The sequence below is a fragment of the Esox lucius genome, chromosome 5 (genome assembly GCF_011004845.1).
Source record: "Esox lucius isolate fEsoLuc1 chromosome 5, fEsoLuc1.pri, whole genome shotgun sequence".
NCBI classification, from domain to species: domain Eukaryota; kingdom Metazoa; phylum Chordata; class Actinopteri; order Esociformes; family Esocidae; genus Esox; species Esox lucius.
The window spans coordinates 28,035,477-28,053,995 of NC_047573.1; the positions used below are offsets into that span (position 1 = coordinate 28,035,477).

The 18,519-nt window shown below is 40.3% G+C and overlaps 1 pseudogene; it reads left to right on the top strand.

Annotated features, from left to right (window-relative positions):
- Positions 1-248: 248 nt before the first annotated feature.
- LOC109615778 lies at positions 249-8,177 on the top strand (annotated as a pseudogene).
- The last annotated feature ends 10,342 nt before the right edge of the window (positions 8,178-18,519 follow it).

The window sequence follows — 18,519 nt, forward strand, 5'->3', positions numbered from 1 at the left end:
ATTCTCTTTCTGCACTCACAGGCTGTCACTTCTGCTGTTCTGCTAATTGTTCTTGAACTGGGAGAGATAATGACCTAGACCTTGAAGGTAACACAGAATTGAGAATATTTACTCTGGCTATAATAGATCAATAATGCCCTCTACTGGGCAGACCTGATATCTGACATCTGAGTTCACCACAAAACCAGGAAGTCATAAGAAAACAAACCACTCCCCTGAAAAGAAACTGTTCAAGGAAAACAAAACTTATCTCTAGTTCTTTTCCTCTGACTGTATGTGTGTGAAAAATGACAGAGGCCGTAAGCTCACTTAGTTGTTCGATCTGTTTAGATCTACTGAAGGATCCAGTGACTATTCCCTGTGGACACAGCTACTGTATGGGCTGTATTAAGGACTGTTTGGATCAGGAATATGACAAGGGTATCTACAGCTGCCCCCAGTGCAGACAGACCTTCATACCAAGACCCGTTCTAAACAGGAACACCATTTTTCTGAATTGGTGGAGAATCTGAAGAAGACAAGACTCCAAGCTGTTCCTCCTGATCATTATTATGCTGGACCTGGAGATGTGGGGTGTGATTCCTGCACTGGGAGAAAACTCAAAGCTGTCAAGTCCTGTCTGGTGTGTCTGGCCTCTTACTGTGAGTCTCACCTCCAGCCTCACTATGAATCTCCTGCCTTTAAAAAGCACAAGTTGGTCCAAGCCTCCAAACAACTACAGGAGAAGATCTGTTCTCATCATGACAAACTACTGGAGGTTTACTGTCGTACTGATCAGCAGTGTATCTGTTATCTTTGTATGTTGGATGAACATAAAGGACATGATACAGTCTCAGCTGCAGCAGAAAGGACTGAGAAACAAGTAAGACAGGAACTCTACAGTATAGGATAAAACATATAAGTTGTGTGTGGATGTGGGTGTGTTTGATATAAAATGTTATTTTGTTTGTGGGTGTGTTTGTAACAGCTAAACTGTGAGCAATCTATCAACCTTACATAAGCAATACCTATTTTACCTTACCCATTTTCCACTGCTAATGTAAACCCCATGCTTTGACAAGAATCAATAGAATTCAGTATGAGTCTGTTTAAGCAATAAGAGGGTGTGGTGTATTACAGATGTACATGGGTAAGGGATGTTTTAACATATGATGCCATGCCAAATAAGGTAGGCAAGGTGGCCTAGTGGTCAGGGAATCTAACTAATGTCCGAAAAGTCCCTGGTTCTAATTCCCCAAACGTCAAGGTGATACTGTATTTATGTCAGTCAGTTTCTGATCAAGACTGTTAATCTTAATTGTTTCTGCGTCCCCTGTAACATTCCCCAGGTGGTTGATATAAAAAATAATTGGATCATAATCAACTTGCCTGGTTAAACGATGGTTAAAGTAAAGCCTTAATCTGTAGTATATTGGCCCTGTACCACAAACTAGAGGTATTCACAGATAAGGTCATTCACTCCCTCAATCTACCCCCCCCCCAGCCTCTCTCTCACTCCCTCCCTCCCTCCCCCCCACATCCCCCTCCTTTCCCTCTCTCTCTCCCTCTTTCCAAAATTCAATTCCATCCGTTATCTGTCTGGTTTGGATACAACGTTCTGTAGTTGACTGTCAGATCAAACATGGTGACCACGGATCTCGTATCGGAGTGATAATATGTACCGACTATACAGGTGCTGGTCATAAAATTAGAATATCATCAAAAAGTTGATTCATTTCAGTAATTCCATTCAAAACGTGAAACTTGTATAATGTATACATTCATTACACACAGACTGATATATTTCAAGTGTTTATTTCTTTTAATTTTGATGATTATATCCGACAACTAATGAAACTCCCAAATTCGGTATCACAAAAAATGTGAATATTACTTAAGACCAATACAAAAAAAAGAGTTTTAAAAATGTTGGCCAACTTAAAAGTATGAACATGAAAAGTATGAGCATGTACAGCACTCAATACTTAATTGGGGCTCCTTTTGCCTGAATTACTGCAGCAATGCGGCGTGGCATGGACTCGATCAGTCTGTGGCACTGCTCAGTGCTGTTATGACAGCCCAGGTTGCTCTGATAGTGGCCTTCAGCTCTTCTGCATTGTTGGGTCTGGTGTATCGAATCTTCCTCTTCACAATACCCCATAGATTTTCATGGGTTAAGGTCAGGCGAGTTTGCTTGCCAATTAAGAACAGGGATAACATGGACCTTAAACCAGGCAATGGTAGCTCTGGCACTGTGTGCAGGTGCCAAGTACTTTTGGAAAATGAAATCTGCATCTCCATAAAGTTGGTCAGCAGCAGGAAGCATAAAGTGCTCTAAAACTTCCTGGTAGATGGCTGCGTTGACCTTGGACCTCAGAAAACACAATGGACCAACACCAGCAGATGACATGGCACCCCAAACCATCACTGACTGTGGAAACTTAACACTGGACTTCAAGCAACGTGGATTCTGTGCCTCTCCTCTCTTCCTCCAGACTCTGGGAACTTGATTTCCAAAAAAAATGCAAAATGTACTTTAATCAGAGAACATAACTTACCACTCAGCAGCAGTCCAGTCCTCTCCCAGGCGAGACGCTTCTGACACTGTCTTGTTCAAGAGTGGCTTGACACAAGGAATGCGACAGCTGAAACCCATGTCTTGCATACGTCTGTGCGTGGTGGTTCTTGAAGCACTGACTCCAGCTGCAGTCCACTCTTTGTGAATCTCCCCCAAAATTTTTGAATGGGTTTTGTTTCACAATCCTCTCCAGGGTGCGGTTATCCCTATTGCTTGTACACTTTTTTCTACCACATCTTTTCCTTCCCTTAGCCTCTCTATTAATGTGCTTGGACACAGAGCTCTGTGAACAGCCAGCCTCTTTAGCAATGACCTTTAGTGTCTTGCCCTCCTTGTGCAAGGTGTCATTAGTCGTCTTTTGGACAGCTGTCAAGTCAGCAGTCTTCCCCATGATATTCTAGTTCTGTAGGCTACACAGAGAGACCATTTAAAGGCCTTTGCAGGTGTTTTGAGTTACTTAGCTGATTAGAGTGTGGCAGGTGTCTTAAATTTTGAACCTTTTCACAATATTCAAATTTTCTTAGATATTGAATTTGGGGTTTTCATTAGTTGTCAGTTATAATCATCAAAATTAAAAGAAATAAACACTTGAAATATATCAGTCTGTGTGGAATGAATGTATACATTATAAAAGTTTAACTTTTTGAATGTAATTACTGAAACAAATCAACTTTTTGATGATATTCAAATTTTATGACCAGCACCTGTATATACCGATTATATATACAGACTATATGTACCGACTAAATGTACAGACTATATGTACAGACTATATATACCGACTATATATACCGTATATATATATATATATATATATATATATATATATATATATATATATACAGACTATATGTACCGGCTATATGTACCGACTATATGTACCGACTATATGTACCGACTATATATACAGACAATAAATACAGACTATATGTACCGACTATAAGAAAATTAATGCACTTCGCTAATTACATTTGTTTATGATGTTTTTCTCTGCAGAGACAGTTTGGGGAGAGGTATTTGGAATCCCAGAAGAGAATTGGGGAGAGAGAGAAGAAGATTCAGGAGTTGAGACAGACTGTGGACACTCTGAAGGTAAGTGTTGTGGCTGATATAAATACATGTACAGGACCAATCAGAAGTTTGGACACACCCACTGAATGGATTAGTGTATCTAAACATTTACTTTTACAATCTGTCTGTGATCCTGGTGATAGCAGAGTGAATTAACTTAAAATGGACCCCCTTCTCTCTCTGTGTCCTAACAGCACTCTGCACAGGAAGCAGTGGAAGACAGTGAGAGGATCTTTACTGAGCTGATCTGCTACATTGAGAAAAGACGCTCTGAGTTGAAGGAGCTGATCAGAGTTCAGGAGAAGACTGAAGTGAGTCGGGCTGAAGGACTCTTGGAACAACTGGAGCAGGAGGTTGCTGAGCTGAGGAGGAGAGATGTTGAGTTGAAGCAGCTCTCACACACAGAGGATCACATCCATTTCCTCCAGGTGACATCACTAACTGACCTTACAATACTCTGTAATGGATCCCTCTTGACTTCTTTACCAGTGAAATGGACTGGAACTTAATTCACTGTCTGTCTATGTCAAAACCTATTGCTTCTTTCCCTCTCTGTAGAGTTTCCAGTCTCTCTGTGTCTCTCCTGGATCTGAGGTCTTACCCAGTATCACTGTCTATCCACACATCTCCTTTGAGCATGTAAAGAAATCAGCCTCTGAACTGAAAGATCAAATACAGGATGTATGCAAAAAGGAAATGGACAGGATATCTGGGGAAGGTTGGTCAAAATTATTTTATAACATTAAACGTTGTTTTTTACTTATCATAGAACTACATCTAATGTTATAAAGCAACCAAAATTATTTTGGGGAGGACATTATGAAAGCAAATACACAACATTAATAGATTATTGTAATATCTGATTCGTCTGGGTGGGTAAGAACTAGACAAAACAGTATGTTGTCATCAAAACATTTTTTTAAAAGTGGAGGAGGAGCAGAAGAAAGGACAGAAAGAGGAGAAGAAGAAAGGGGGAAGCATAAGGAGAGGAACAGAAGAGTATAAATGTCTCAATATCTTCAGTGAATCAATGTAGTTATCAAGTAGAGCTCTGAGATCTGTCAACAATCATTGTCACCATAACATCTTGGTTCTAGTCAGTGACCAATATCAAGCCATGACAGAGTGGCCTCAAACACTGGAACTCATGTACAATTATATAACATTTTTGAGATTTTTCATAATTTTTTTAATCCAGAATCAAACTTATTGAAGAAAAATGCAAAGCCAAAGCGAGAAGTTAGGATGAGCAATGACAATGATGGTAGCATTTCAGTAGGATGTAGTTATAAATAAAATATAAAACACTAACTTGAGTAATATTAGAGCTTGTACATTTTCCCATGCTATGCCATGATTCATCTCAATCTTGATTTTACACTAGTCATTAGTACTTCTTATAGTCCATATTTATATGGGTAATGATATTAAACTATTTGTTAGTACATGGTATCTTATTATACTCCATAATCATAGGGGTAAGGATATTACACTGCTCAAAATAACCTGGTCAATTTAGTACATTGTATTTTCTTATAGTCCATATTCACATGGATAATGGTGTAAAACTAGTTAGTACATGGTGTCTTCTTATGGTCTATATTCATATGGGTATTAAACTAGTTGTTAGTACATGGTATCTTCAAATAGATCATCTCTCCTCTAGTTACCTGTATGTAGATTACTAGTGGATACAGATTATGTGGAACTGTGATATATGAGTCTGTCTGTCTCCATAGTGACTACAGTTCAGATTGGTTCACCTGCTGAGCCCAAGACCAGAGAGGATTTCTTAACATGTGAGGAAATACAATAACACACACACATAATCACACATCGTTGTTTGCACTTCATGTAAACTACACACACACCCATAGACATGCACACATACACTCAGTGGTGTGCTATCAGGGCCACCAAGACCTTCCCTGCTGGCCTAAAGATCAGAATTTACGTCTTTTTCAAAAAAAGAAAGGAGGATGGAATATGTCTTCAAACAATAAGTAGCTTTGGTAAGGTTGATGGATTTTGATGTATTTTTACTAGCAGGGCCGGCGCCTGAGGAGTCTCAAACTGCGGTCAACCTATCTGACTCTTGAAAATACTCAGTCAAACTAGCCATTCATAAACATTGTGTGCGCGGCTACACCATCACATAAGAGGGAGCCCTCTAAAACCAGTCGAAAGACATACGTGTGTCTTGCTCAATAGGTTTGAACATTTTGTATTTCGACATACATTAAACTGTAAAACATGTAATAAGAAAATGTTTCAGTGTTTATAGATCTGATCTGGACATCTTTTGAGAAGAAATATATGAATGTCCTCTATTACATTACAGGGATTCTATTATATTTTTTTAATTTGATGCTAAACCACATACTCATTTGTAACTATTAGTCATTAATTTCAGTTGATTTGTGTTCAGTCAGATCTCCTCTATACACATACAACACAACACATGACTTTGGAGAAGTTAATATTTAAATATATAATTAATCTCTATAGAGATGTTAATGCTGCAACACTTGAAGTTACATTAAGGGAACAATTCCTAAAAGTACTTAAAGAATACACATGATTTATGTTAAGGAAGGTCTCCTTTAAATGTACAACACAAAGGATTTTTACTGTAGCATCTAGGATACATTTTCACATAAAGGTATAGCGCATCTTCATGGAGATGTGGATGTTGTCACACTTAAAGCTACATTAAGGCACAATTCCTATAATTACTTAATGAATACACCATTTCTGTTAAGGAAGGTCTCCTTTATATCTACACCACATATGAATAATTTTTACTGTAGCATTTTGGAGAAAATGTTATTTTGTATTGTATGTACAGTATGGAGATGTGGATGCTGCCAAACATAAAGCTACATTACAGGCTCAATTCCTATAATTAGTTGATGATTCTACTTGAACCAAAGCGCACTCTAACACCGAGCTGGCAGTCATGGGTCCAATCTGAACCCAATGTCTCCTTGTGAGCTGCTCAAAATCAAACCCCCTTCTACCCTGAGGAGCCATATCAACTAGCTTAAAGCTGGCTGATGCCCTCACCTTTTCAACTAACTACACACAAGAAAGGAAAACACTATTGGTGACAGTGCAACTTAACGATAAATAATGTGAAATTGCAAACATTCAACCAAAGACGAACTGTAGCAAAGCAGTTAGAAAACCAGTCGCTCTCACAACCACAACCGACACACTCACTCCCAGCATGCACAGAGAAAGAGAGACAGAGAAAGAGAGACACTGCCACTTACTTTGTTTTTCATCCTTTCAGATTCCTGCCAGCTGACATTGGATCCCAATACAACATATCAGAACCTGTGTCTGTCTGAGGAGAACAGAAAGGTGACACAGAGTAAAAAGGTCCAGTCCTATCCTGACCATCCTGACAGATTTACCTTCTATAACCAGGTGTTGTGTAGAGAGGGTCTGTCTGGAGCCTGTTACTGGGAGGTAGAGTGGAGTGGGGGAAAGGTTGGTGTAGCCGTCTCATATAAAGAGATCAGCAGGAAAGAAGATGGTGATGAGTGTTGTTTTGGTAATAATGATCAGTCCTGGGTGTTATTCTGCTCTACATCCAGATGTGGTTTCTATCACAATTATACCAGGACTGATATCCCTGTCCCCTGCTCCTCCAGAGTGGGAGTGTATCTGGACCACAGGGCAGGAACTCTGTCCTTCTACAGTGTCTCTGACACAATGACCCTCCTCCACAGAGTCCAGACCACATTCACTCAGCCACTCTATCCTGGGTTCTATGTTTATAAAGGAACGTCTGTGAAGATACTGACACCTATTCAGTGATCCTTCGATCAGTCTGCTTCTATCAATGTATAAAGTTTGATTTAAGATTACAGATATTATTTAGAACAACATGATATAGTTACAAATTTACATGTACACAGTTTTCAATCAAACCAAGTGGAACAAAGTGAGCCAGAGGTCTTGGATCCTTAATGAATATGAACACATAACAAGCCATGCACAACAATGGTGAAGGGAGTTGATTGACAGCTGAAATGAACCAATCATCATGGAGTTTAGTTCAGTCAATGTCTAAACCCTGCGGAATTATTTAACAGAGTTGTTTCATCTTAAACTATGGGTATTTTGAGTTGGTTGTTTATCTGTCAACAGAAATATATTTATAAATATTTACCAAGTGTATTTAAAGCATTATTAAATGTTGTACAAAACAGAATGTATTTTTATTATGAAATGTTTTGAAAATAATGTAATTATTGACTGTGTAGAATGTTTCTGTGTGAGGTGATTTCAGGTGAACAGAGTAACCTCTTATCCACCTAGTCAATCAATCATTCAATCAAATGTATTTATAAAGCCCTTTATACAACAGCAGTTGTCACAAGGAGCAAACAACAGTAGTGTTGAATTTCTGTGGCTACGAAAAACGCCTTAAGAAGACCTAAATTTAGGAAGAACCCTAGAGAGGACACAGGCTCAGAGGGGTGACCAGTCCTCTTCTGACTGTGCCGGGTGAAATATTAAGAGTCCAATTGTAATAATTAATAAATGCATGTGGGCTGAGTCTAGAGTCTACTTAAACTTAGTCCAGGTCAGAAACATGACCAGATGGACAAGGACAGGGACAACACGGGGGAGGGAGGAGGTGTCAGCACAGTGGCAGCTGAAATCATCAGGTATCGTCTTTATCTGCAACACAACCAGGAGGATTTTGGACAGGGACAGCAACGGGCCCCCCAAACCAGGTACTCCGCAGGAGTGGACCAGGACCTCATGTCCTCCTAAAGTTTGAAATGGGAGGAGACTGGGAAAATTCAGAAAATGCATTCCTCATATCAACAACAAATTATTATGGGAGAAGGACAACTTAGTGGGGACGGAGAACTGACCCTACTCCCCCAGCACAATAGTATAGCAGCGTAAGATCTTGGGACTGAGACAGGGGGGGTCCGGCGAGACTGTGGTCCTACCCAGGGGAGGCCCTGGACAGGGCCCATGTGATGGCAATTTTATCGATCAGAACTCTTTCTCAAGGAAGTACAGAGACGAAATCCTCTGGGCACAATTAACAATCGTCTGAGGAGTCTCTGACTCGATACATGTCATTCCAACAGTATATAAGGGAGGAAAAGGGGTGTGGTAAGATGCTGCCAGCTGTCTCATGTCAATAAAACACATTGCCTTTGTTCTATCACAAGTCAAATGCTATCCTCCCCCACCTTATCCTTCCTGCCATAATGTTTACTGTTGTGTTTACCTAAGCTTCACACAAAGGACAGCTCTCCTTCCTGCCATAAGTAACTTCTTCAATTCTAAGAGTTCTTACAGCATCTGGACAGACAATAGATGCGCCCTATGCAAATACCAGATCCCCCACATTCCTCTAACTATCTAAACAATGGGACTCAAGTCCTTTAATCAGTAAGAATGCATCAGGCTTCAGAAACTTCGCCAACACCCAAAAGACAGGAAATCAATCCACCCACATTGCCAAGCATCAACCAAAGGGACACCCACCAACCGCAACCACCCTGAATGAGGACAGAGTATTGCCAGCAGAGTACAGCCCAATTGCACAAGTGCACAACAGAGGGACAATGACAGGCCAGTGACTCTTCCCCCAAAAGGCATTGGATGGAGGCCACCCCAGTGGCGACGAGAGCCCACCTGGCAAGACAGCAAGGGTGGACAGTATCAAGCCTTTATGGTCATCTTCACACCCCTGGGCCAGGCTACACCTAATCATAAACCATGCTGTAAAGATGAGTTTTTAGTACACACTTGAAAGTTTGCACTGAGTTTGCATTTCTAACCTCAATTGGCAGATCATTCCACAGTATTGTGATTGATGGGTCAGATAGGAGTTAATTGACACATTTAATTAACATTTACCTTTGGTTCATGTTCAGCATACATCTGTTCTATATTTTATGTTTGATCATAGATTTGGGAATCTTTCAATAACAGTCATATGTAGACAGTCTGTTATGCTTTCTAGTAAATTCTACCTGTCTATAATTACTGTCCAGTCTGATTATGTTACATTTGGGACATGTTGTAGAGGGACTCGTTTTTAAATCTCAATAAGACTTAATGAAGGATTTGCTGTAACTTTCATAATTATAAAGAGTTTGATTGCATAGGATCTTTAAATTGTCTCTATCTTCCCTGTATGTCCTCATATATCCTGTCAGGTGCTCTTGTTGATTAAAGCATTTAACACAGTTGTTGCACTTATACAACTGTAAATTCATGGCTAGGTTCAGTTGATATCATGACATTCACTCCATGAGTTGCCTCTGGTGGCATTAAACTAGATAAGAAACGTTAGTCAGTTTAACTGTATTAATATCGTTAACGAATGACCAGTTAGCTGTTAAAAAGGGCAGTTGCAAAAGAGGATTTGTTCAGGGTAGACACAAGAAGTTAACCTGCATGGATTCAAGTGGCTTTAGTGCTGAGAGAAATCCCACTAGCGGACAATACCTTTGTATGTAGCTGAACTTGTTACGATTAAAAAACATTTGAATATGGGGTGTCTAATGACCCAGGTGTGTTAGCTCCTGTAGGAATGTATTGAGAAACACTGCTGGAATCCAGATTGTCGGTACCTCACCCTGAATGATGTAGGACCCCTGGTTTCCCTGGTACTGCTTTTAATACCTGTGTTGGGGAACGTGGTTGCATTTATCATGACTGTGATTCATTATAAATCTATTAATGTTCTTGATCTACCCCCAACTGAATATCTGGTCTCCACTAGAGAAGGTAACCAGGAGGCAAACACTAGAGAAGGTAACCAGCTGGTGGTGGCTCACTGGCCCATGTTAAAAACCCATCAATCCCCCTGAGCACGGTGTTACACATCAGCAGGGCATCCATCTAGGAGAGTTCAACGCAGAAGGAGCGATGTGTTTTCTCTCACCAAATGGAGGGAGCAGAGCTTCTGTGTGAGTGAAGGAGCAGGTCGCTATACAAGATGTAGCTGATGTTGAGAACAGTTTTCAGCATGACTATCCAAAGGGATGGATGAGAGACTGAAGAAAGGCTGAAGAAATGCTCCTCCTATGTCAGAGGTGTAGTTGAAGGGACTGAGGTACCAATGTAAGTGGATTTAAGTGGATTTTAACTAATTAATGCATGGTGTACAATGCAGGCTCTGATGTCAACTGGATTTTCTGCAAAGGTACAAGCCATGGTGATGGAATACAATCTGGTTGATGAGCTCCTTGTTTATTTACATTCACATTTTTTAAACCACCTTAATGAAATCCTCTTTCCGCAGGGTGATCAGGAGCAAATGGTGCGGACTTTTGCAGTTGTTTGGGACAATGTCCAATTCCAACATTCAGCACTAGTGCCAGAGTGATTTGAGAATCACCCACATTTCAGGATGGTGTTCCTTCCAACATATTCTACTTTCCTGACTTCAATTAAGGAATTCTTCTTATCTTGGAGATGGAAAGTACATGATCGCAACCCTTACAACCAAGTTAGTTTTCTTCAAGTGATGGAAGAGGCCTGTGGAGATATTGGGGCACAAGCAGGTCAAGGATGGATACAGCATTCAAGGCGTTTTTTCCCACAATACATGACTCGTGAAAATATTTGCTGTGATGTTGATGAAATTCTCTGCTCAGATGTATTTGAGAAGCATGATCAATAAATGTATTGATTCAATGAATGCACTACATTTTTAATGTCATTTTTTATTTAACTACAGACGTGCTCAAATTTGTTGGTACCCCTCCACAAAAAATGAAGAATGCAATTTTTTTTCTGAAATAACTTGAAACTGACAAAAGTAATTGGCATCCATCATTGTTTATTATATATTTAATAGAAATCAGAATTTGATATAAAAAAAAATATTCAACATAATATTGTAAAAAAGAAAACAAATGAAAATGGCATGGAGAAAAATGATGGGACCGCTAACCTAATATTTTGTTGCACAACCTTTAGAGATAATCACTGCAATCCAAAGTTTTCTGTAGCTCTCAATGAGACTTCTGCACCTGTTAACAGGTAGTTTGGCCCACTCTTCCTGAGCAAACTGCTCCAGCTGTCTCAGGTTTGATGGGTGCCTTCTCCAGACTGCAAGTTTCAGCTCTTTCCATAGATGTTTGATAGGATTCAGATCAGGACTCATAGAAGGCCACTTCAGAATAGTCCAATGTTTTGTTCTTATCCATTCTTGGGTGCTTTTAGCTGTGTGTTTTGGGTCATTATCCTGTTGGAGGACCCATGACCTGCGACTGAGACTAAGCTTTCTGACACTGGGCAGTACGTTTCGCTCCAGAAAGCCTTGATAGTCTTGAGATTTTCATTGCACAGATTCAAGGCACCCAGTGCCAGGCGCAGCAAAGCAGTCCCAAATCATAACCGAGCCTCCTCCATGTTTCACTGAAGGTATGGTGTTCTTTTCTTTAAAAGCTTAATTTTTTGTTCTGTGAACATAGAGCTGATGTGACTTGCCAAAAAGTTCCAGTTTTGACTCATCTGTCCAAAGGACATTCTCCCAGAAGGATTGTGGCTTGTCAATATGCATTTTAGCAAATTCTCGTCTGGCTTTTTTTTAATGTTTTTCTTTCAAAAGTGGAGTCCTCCTGGGTCTTCTTCCATGGAGCCCACTTTCGCTCAAAAAGTGATGGATGGTGCGATCAGAAACTGACGTACCTTCACCTTGGAGTTCAGCTTGCATCTCTTTGGCAGTTATCCTTGGTTCTGTTTCTACCATTCGCACTATCCTTCTGTTTAATCTGGGGTCGATTTTCCTCTTGCGGCTGCGCCCAGGGAGGTTGGCTACAGTTCCATGGACCTTAAACTTCTTAATAATATTTGCAACTGTTGTCACAGGGACATCAAGCTGCTTGGAGATGGGCTTGTAGCCTTTACCTTTATCATGCTTGTCTATTATTTTCTTTCTTCTCTCCTCAGACAACTCTCTCCTTTGCTTTTTCTGGTCCATGTTCAGTGTGGTGCACACAATGATACCAAACAGCACAGTGACTACTTTTCTCCATTTAAATAGGCTGAATGACTGATTACAAGATTGGAGATGTGTGATACTAATTAAAGAAAATAATTAGTTTGAAATATCACAATGATCCAGTTATTTATTTTGTTTTCTAAGGGGTACCAACAAATGTGTCCAGGCCATTTTAGAATATCTTTGTAGAATAAGCAATAATTCACCTCTTTTCACAGCTTCTTTGCTTTATTCTATGACATACCAAAGGCATGCAAGTATATATGATAAAATAGCTTTAAATTTCATAACTTTTCAGGAGGAATGAAGCATTATTTCAATGAGCTGTAGGGGTACCAACAAATTTGAGCACGTCTGTATGTACTTATTTGCATAATATTTTTTTATGCAGTGACAACTGATTGTTATACACCTGAACTCCTCATTTAAAAACTTAATGAAAAACATGTATTTTCATTTATTTCTTAGGGCATCTTCAGCTGAATTTGTTATCAAATCAAAAGAGAACACACTTTTAGTTTTGATGTTAATATAGAATTTTATAAATGCATTACTAGAATAAAATGCTGTGTTTCATTGTGCAATGAATACTTAACTGTTTCGCCAACATAGGAGTGTGTTTAGTTTGCTGTGTTAACTGTTTTGAGAGCAGTTACCTGAATTTGGAGAAATGTACCAAATCGATTGAGAAAACTGTAACATCACACCCGGTTTGAGTATTTTGCTTGTCACCGTTCAGCATTGTGATAAACTGACTAACATTTTTATGAAGTTTACTTCCACCACAAATAGCATCCATGAACTGTATGGCTTTTGCCACTGGCTGTTTTAAAAGCTTATAAGCCAGTAATACTAGTATCTCACTGCTGGGAATCGTCATGAGAATTGACCAATTGCTAGCAAGACTGAAGACGAACTTCAGGGCACAACAACGTTCGACATTGCAGTAACCATCAATATAGGTGACAATAACTGACTGTTTCGTCCAGTGAAAAGACGAGAGACCTGTGAAAACCCCTCCTCTTTCACTGCCCAAGTAGCCTAGTTGTGGTCTACATTACCCCAACAAGCAGATTCTACACAAAGCGTTTACACCACCAGCCCCACGGATCTTCAGAGACAGAAGTTCTCCACTGGGCTTCAGCCATCCTTTCCCCGTACTGTGCGCGGTGATGTATCGTCCATCTAAATTCAATAAGGATTTTTTACAGACTTTGCTGACTGTTTGGTGGCGATTATGTTGGATTATGGTCGTTTTTTAATTGTTGGTGATTTTAATACACGTTTGCTGTGAAAATAGGCCTTCGGTCAAGGATTTTATGAGTCCTATAGACTCCTTAAATCTCGTTCAGTTAGTGACTAGTCCTACACATGAAAAAGGGCACACACCTTGGGTCTTGGGTTGTCTTACGGTTTGTGTCCATGTCACTGACATTTGTGATATTTGTATATCAGATCACCTGCCTGTTTTGTTTACTGTCACAGTCCCCTGCTCTAAGGCTGAAAATTGTGTTCCTGCATGTCAATTGTGTACGATTAACCCCTTAACTTCGTTGCATTTTTCTAATGCTTTAAAAAAAGATGTTGTGTAATCTAAATGACAGCTGTGCTCTTAGCGCTGATGATTTTACTACTCTCATGCATTCTACTTGCACTGATATCTTAAAATCTGTTGCGCCGTTCAAATCTAAATGCTCAAAGCCATCTTAAGAGCCTGGGCTAAACGGAGGTACCTGCACTCGCAGACATTCACTTAGACGAGCTGAAAGAAAATGGAAGAAGGATAAACTCCAGGTTTCCCTAGGAATGTTACGTGACAGCTGTACTATCAGAGAGCTCTTTAGCTGCAAAAGCACAATTTATATCAAACCTTGTTTCCAACAATAATCATAGGCCTCAGGTTCTTTTCAACTGTCTTTAACTCTCTGATAAATCCCAGTAGCGCGGCTTGTATTGTTCTATCAGCCAAACCGTGTGAACAAAGGTAGTTCGTACCAATGCGCCCCACAAATTGTCCACTGGATTCCATTCCCTCTCGTCTTAATTTATTTTTTTTATACAGTTGGGCCCAATTTTCTTATTGTGATGAATACTTGCCTTATTTCTGGGTGTGTTCCAGCTGCTTTAAAACATGCTGTAGCACAGCCTCTTATTAAAAAAATAATTGGATCCTAATGTTCTTTCAAATTAGTCACCTTTTCTCTCTAAAGTACTAGAGAGAGTACTTCTTAAGCAACCGACAAATCAAACTCGATAAGCAAATTAGTCTAGTAGTGAAATCAAACTTCTTTCAGCTAAGACTTTTGGCAAAGGTTAAGGCCTATCCTTCTCCAAGGGATTTTGAGAAAGTGATCCATGCATTTATTACGTCTCAGCTGTATTACTGTAATTCCTTGTACCTGGGGGTGGATCAGTAAACCCTAAATCGTCTCCAGCTAGTACAAAATGCCACCACCCAACGGGAGCACATAAAACCAATTTTGGCCTCCCTCCATTGACTTCCTGTTCGTTTTAGGATTGACTTTAATGCTTGTCTATTAGGTTTTAAATGGGTTGGCCCCTTTAAGTCTGTCTGAACCACATTAGGAAGCACTCAACATAGCCAAGCCTTGACCTCTGTTAAGTTGGTCTGCATAGCTCTGCGTTTCTTAGCATGTGGGACATTCTTGTACAGTGTTTGTGAGCCAGAAGGTCTTGTGAAGGCAACTGCATGCCAGGAAAAAAGGGTATGCCTTGCTCTAAGCAGTACTTGAATATTTTCATCACTTTCCCAGGTCATCTTGAAACACAGAGGAGGCATTTTATTCAATTGCAGGTATATGACAGTTAAAATAAAGGTAAAGTAGCCTACGAGTTGATGTGGAAAATGTTTGCGATTTATACAAGTAAAAACTTCAGTCTGGTATAACTGTTGATTATTTCAAGTTTAATTACGTGGATCCACGGGAATAACCTTTTTCACAAAACAGAGTAGTGTCACAACAATTGTTCTGATTCCATATTATGGCTTCCAGCTCTTTATATTCCCCCTGTCAGCCCCCAAAATATTATCTAATGTTATAAGATACATACAAAACAAGTCATACTAATAGAAAACAAGATAGAACCCCATACTGCATCTACTGGGGGCATCTGTCTACAAACAGGCAGAACAGGATTTGGATTGAAATGTGCACATCTGTGAACATAGATCAAATACGTTTTGATGCCAACACGAAATCCAGTTACCCTGGCAGTTGTTCACAGAAATGACAATTTAAATGTCTGCCTAACACAAAGTACTAACTGTACAGGGTTCCTATGTGAGAAAGGCTTCAAGTCTCACCGAATTAGGCTAATTAACAGTAAATGCATTGTAGTTATGTCAGTTCGCATACGTTTACCTAATAATTTGGATTGATCATAAATCTGGTATCATTTAGCCTGATGATATAGCCAATCTTATCTAGTGATGTGAAAGTTAATGTATTAACCTTTTCACGCGTGAGTTTCAAATATTCCTTCCCCAGCGTGAGTTTTTTTGCGCGTGAGTTCAGTACTCTCCAGCATTTTAACTCACTCCAGCATTTGAACAGTCACCTTGCCAGGTAAGGAACACTACATACATTGCATTGCAAGCTTCTCTCTTTGACTCGAAGTCTAAGAGCTGCAAAAGTTGGTTGATTTATAACTGTAGCAAGCTAGAAAACGTCAGCTACCCGCTAGCTAACAAATCGTGTAATTCAGTGCAGTGAAAATGAATAAACTATATAAAAAGCATACAACGGGTAACGTAACTTCTAGAAGGTTTTTACAATGGTTTTGATCGGTTGGTAGCTCTTCCAGGAAATGTTAAGATGCTCTATAGTAGTCGCTAATATAATTCGTTTTTGTGTATTAGTGTTGGCTGTCTGTTGGTACGTAAGTAAAGCTTCGTTCACACCAGACACGGCAATCTTTATGCGTTCCGGCGGAAGTCCATTCATTTCAATAGAAAGCAATCCGCACCGCTGCGTCTAATCTACCGTACTCGGCCAGATTTGGTTGCGGTACGGCAGGTGTGTCGCATGAGTTGAAATTTTCCAACTTGTGCGATGTTTTTCCGTACGGTATCAGAAACGGAAGTTGATGTACCACCAAAGAAGAGCTAATATGTAGCTTTCAATTACGGGTTTATGGGATCGCAAAATAGATTTGACAGCTCATTAATTATTTGTAATAGCCTACCAGATCAAAGTTTGAAACGCTAAATATTTCAGCGGGACATATCCTAAACCTGATTGGTTCAAACATATTTGAGGGAAAATATATATATACAGCCTGGATGACGTTTTCATTTCATCTACTACAATGAAACCTAAACTGAGAAAGCTTCTGCTCATCGCCTTGCTAGAGGACAGGTGTGTCCAGCGGCACCCCAGATCATTCTGGGTCCACCCACTGCTACAGGGTAGAACGCAGCATGGAGAGTACCATCAGCTGGTCACGGAACTACGCTTGTTTGGGGTGGAGTTCCAGACCTACTTTCGGCTGGATCGGGGCCAGTTCGACCTGTTGCTCTGCAAGATCGGAGCTAAAATTGCACGGATGGAGACAAACTACCGCGCGCCCATCAGTCCAGCTGAACGGCTGGCCATTTGTCTTCGGTTAGTTGAGATTCTACATCTGCATTGCTTTTTCTCAATATACGGTGTATGTATAAGCACTTCATGACAACTGGGCAATTCTACATGAATGTCAACCATTTCATTTAAAATAGATGGATATAACAAAAGGGTTACATTCTGGGGAATTGTACAATTATGTTAATGTACACACATGAATGAGAATTACTGCTAACATATTGATATTTACTTATTGCCCTTCAACTACATTGAGTCTTTGTTGTAAATTGGTGAATTCACAATCTGTGTTGTCTTATTAATTTATTCTGGGTGATATAATATCTTAAAATAAATTGAGATAATTAATGCCGTTTAGCATACACTTTTACCTTTTATCCTGACATGTATATACAAGTGCATTTTGCTACAAAATGTGCTCAATAGGACTACTGGCTCATAATATCCTATTCGCATCCAATCAATCTTTTTTTTTCCTTTGCAGATTTCTCGCAACTGGTGACTCCTACCGTACCATTGCATACAGCTACCGTGTTGATCGGTCCACTGTGTCAAACATTGTGTCCACAGTGTCGAAAGCCATTTGGGATGGACTAGTTCATGAATACATGCCTGTCCCCAAGGAGGAAGACTGGAGAGCAATTGCGGAAGAATTCCAGGAGAAGTGGAACTTTCGCTGTCTCGGATCAATAGATGGGAAGCATGTGGTGATCCAGGCTCCGCCATGTTCTGGGTCCCAATTTTTCAATTATAAAGGAACCTATTCTATTGTCCTCTTGGCAGTTGCCGATGCAAACTATTGTTTCAGGGTCATTGATGTTGGGGCTTATGGCAGGGGAAGTGATGGAGGGACTCTCAGGGACTCAGCCTTTGGCCGAGCCCTCCGGGATGGTACTCTGGGGATCCCAGCCCCAGCCACACTCCCAGGTGCTGATCATTTGGGACCTGTCCCTTTTGTCTTTGTGGGAGACAAAGCCTTCCCTCTAAAGCCCAACCTCATGAGGCCCTATGCAGGACCCCAGGCACCAGGGAGTCCTCAGAGGATCTTCAATTACCGGCTTAGTCCGGCCAGGTTGGTGGTGGAGTGCACATTCGGGACCCTCTCTGCCCGGTGGCGGATGTACCGACGGGTGCTTGCAGTAAAGCCAGAGACTGTTGAGGTCTGTGTGAAAGCTACCTGCATCCTCCACAACTTCCTCAGAACATGCCAGGGGACCCACAGGTCCCAGCTGTCGACACAAACAGAGATGAGTGTTCCAAGTGACAGTTTGAGAGAACTCACTCATGCTGGA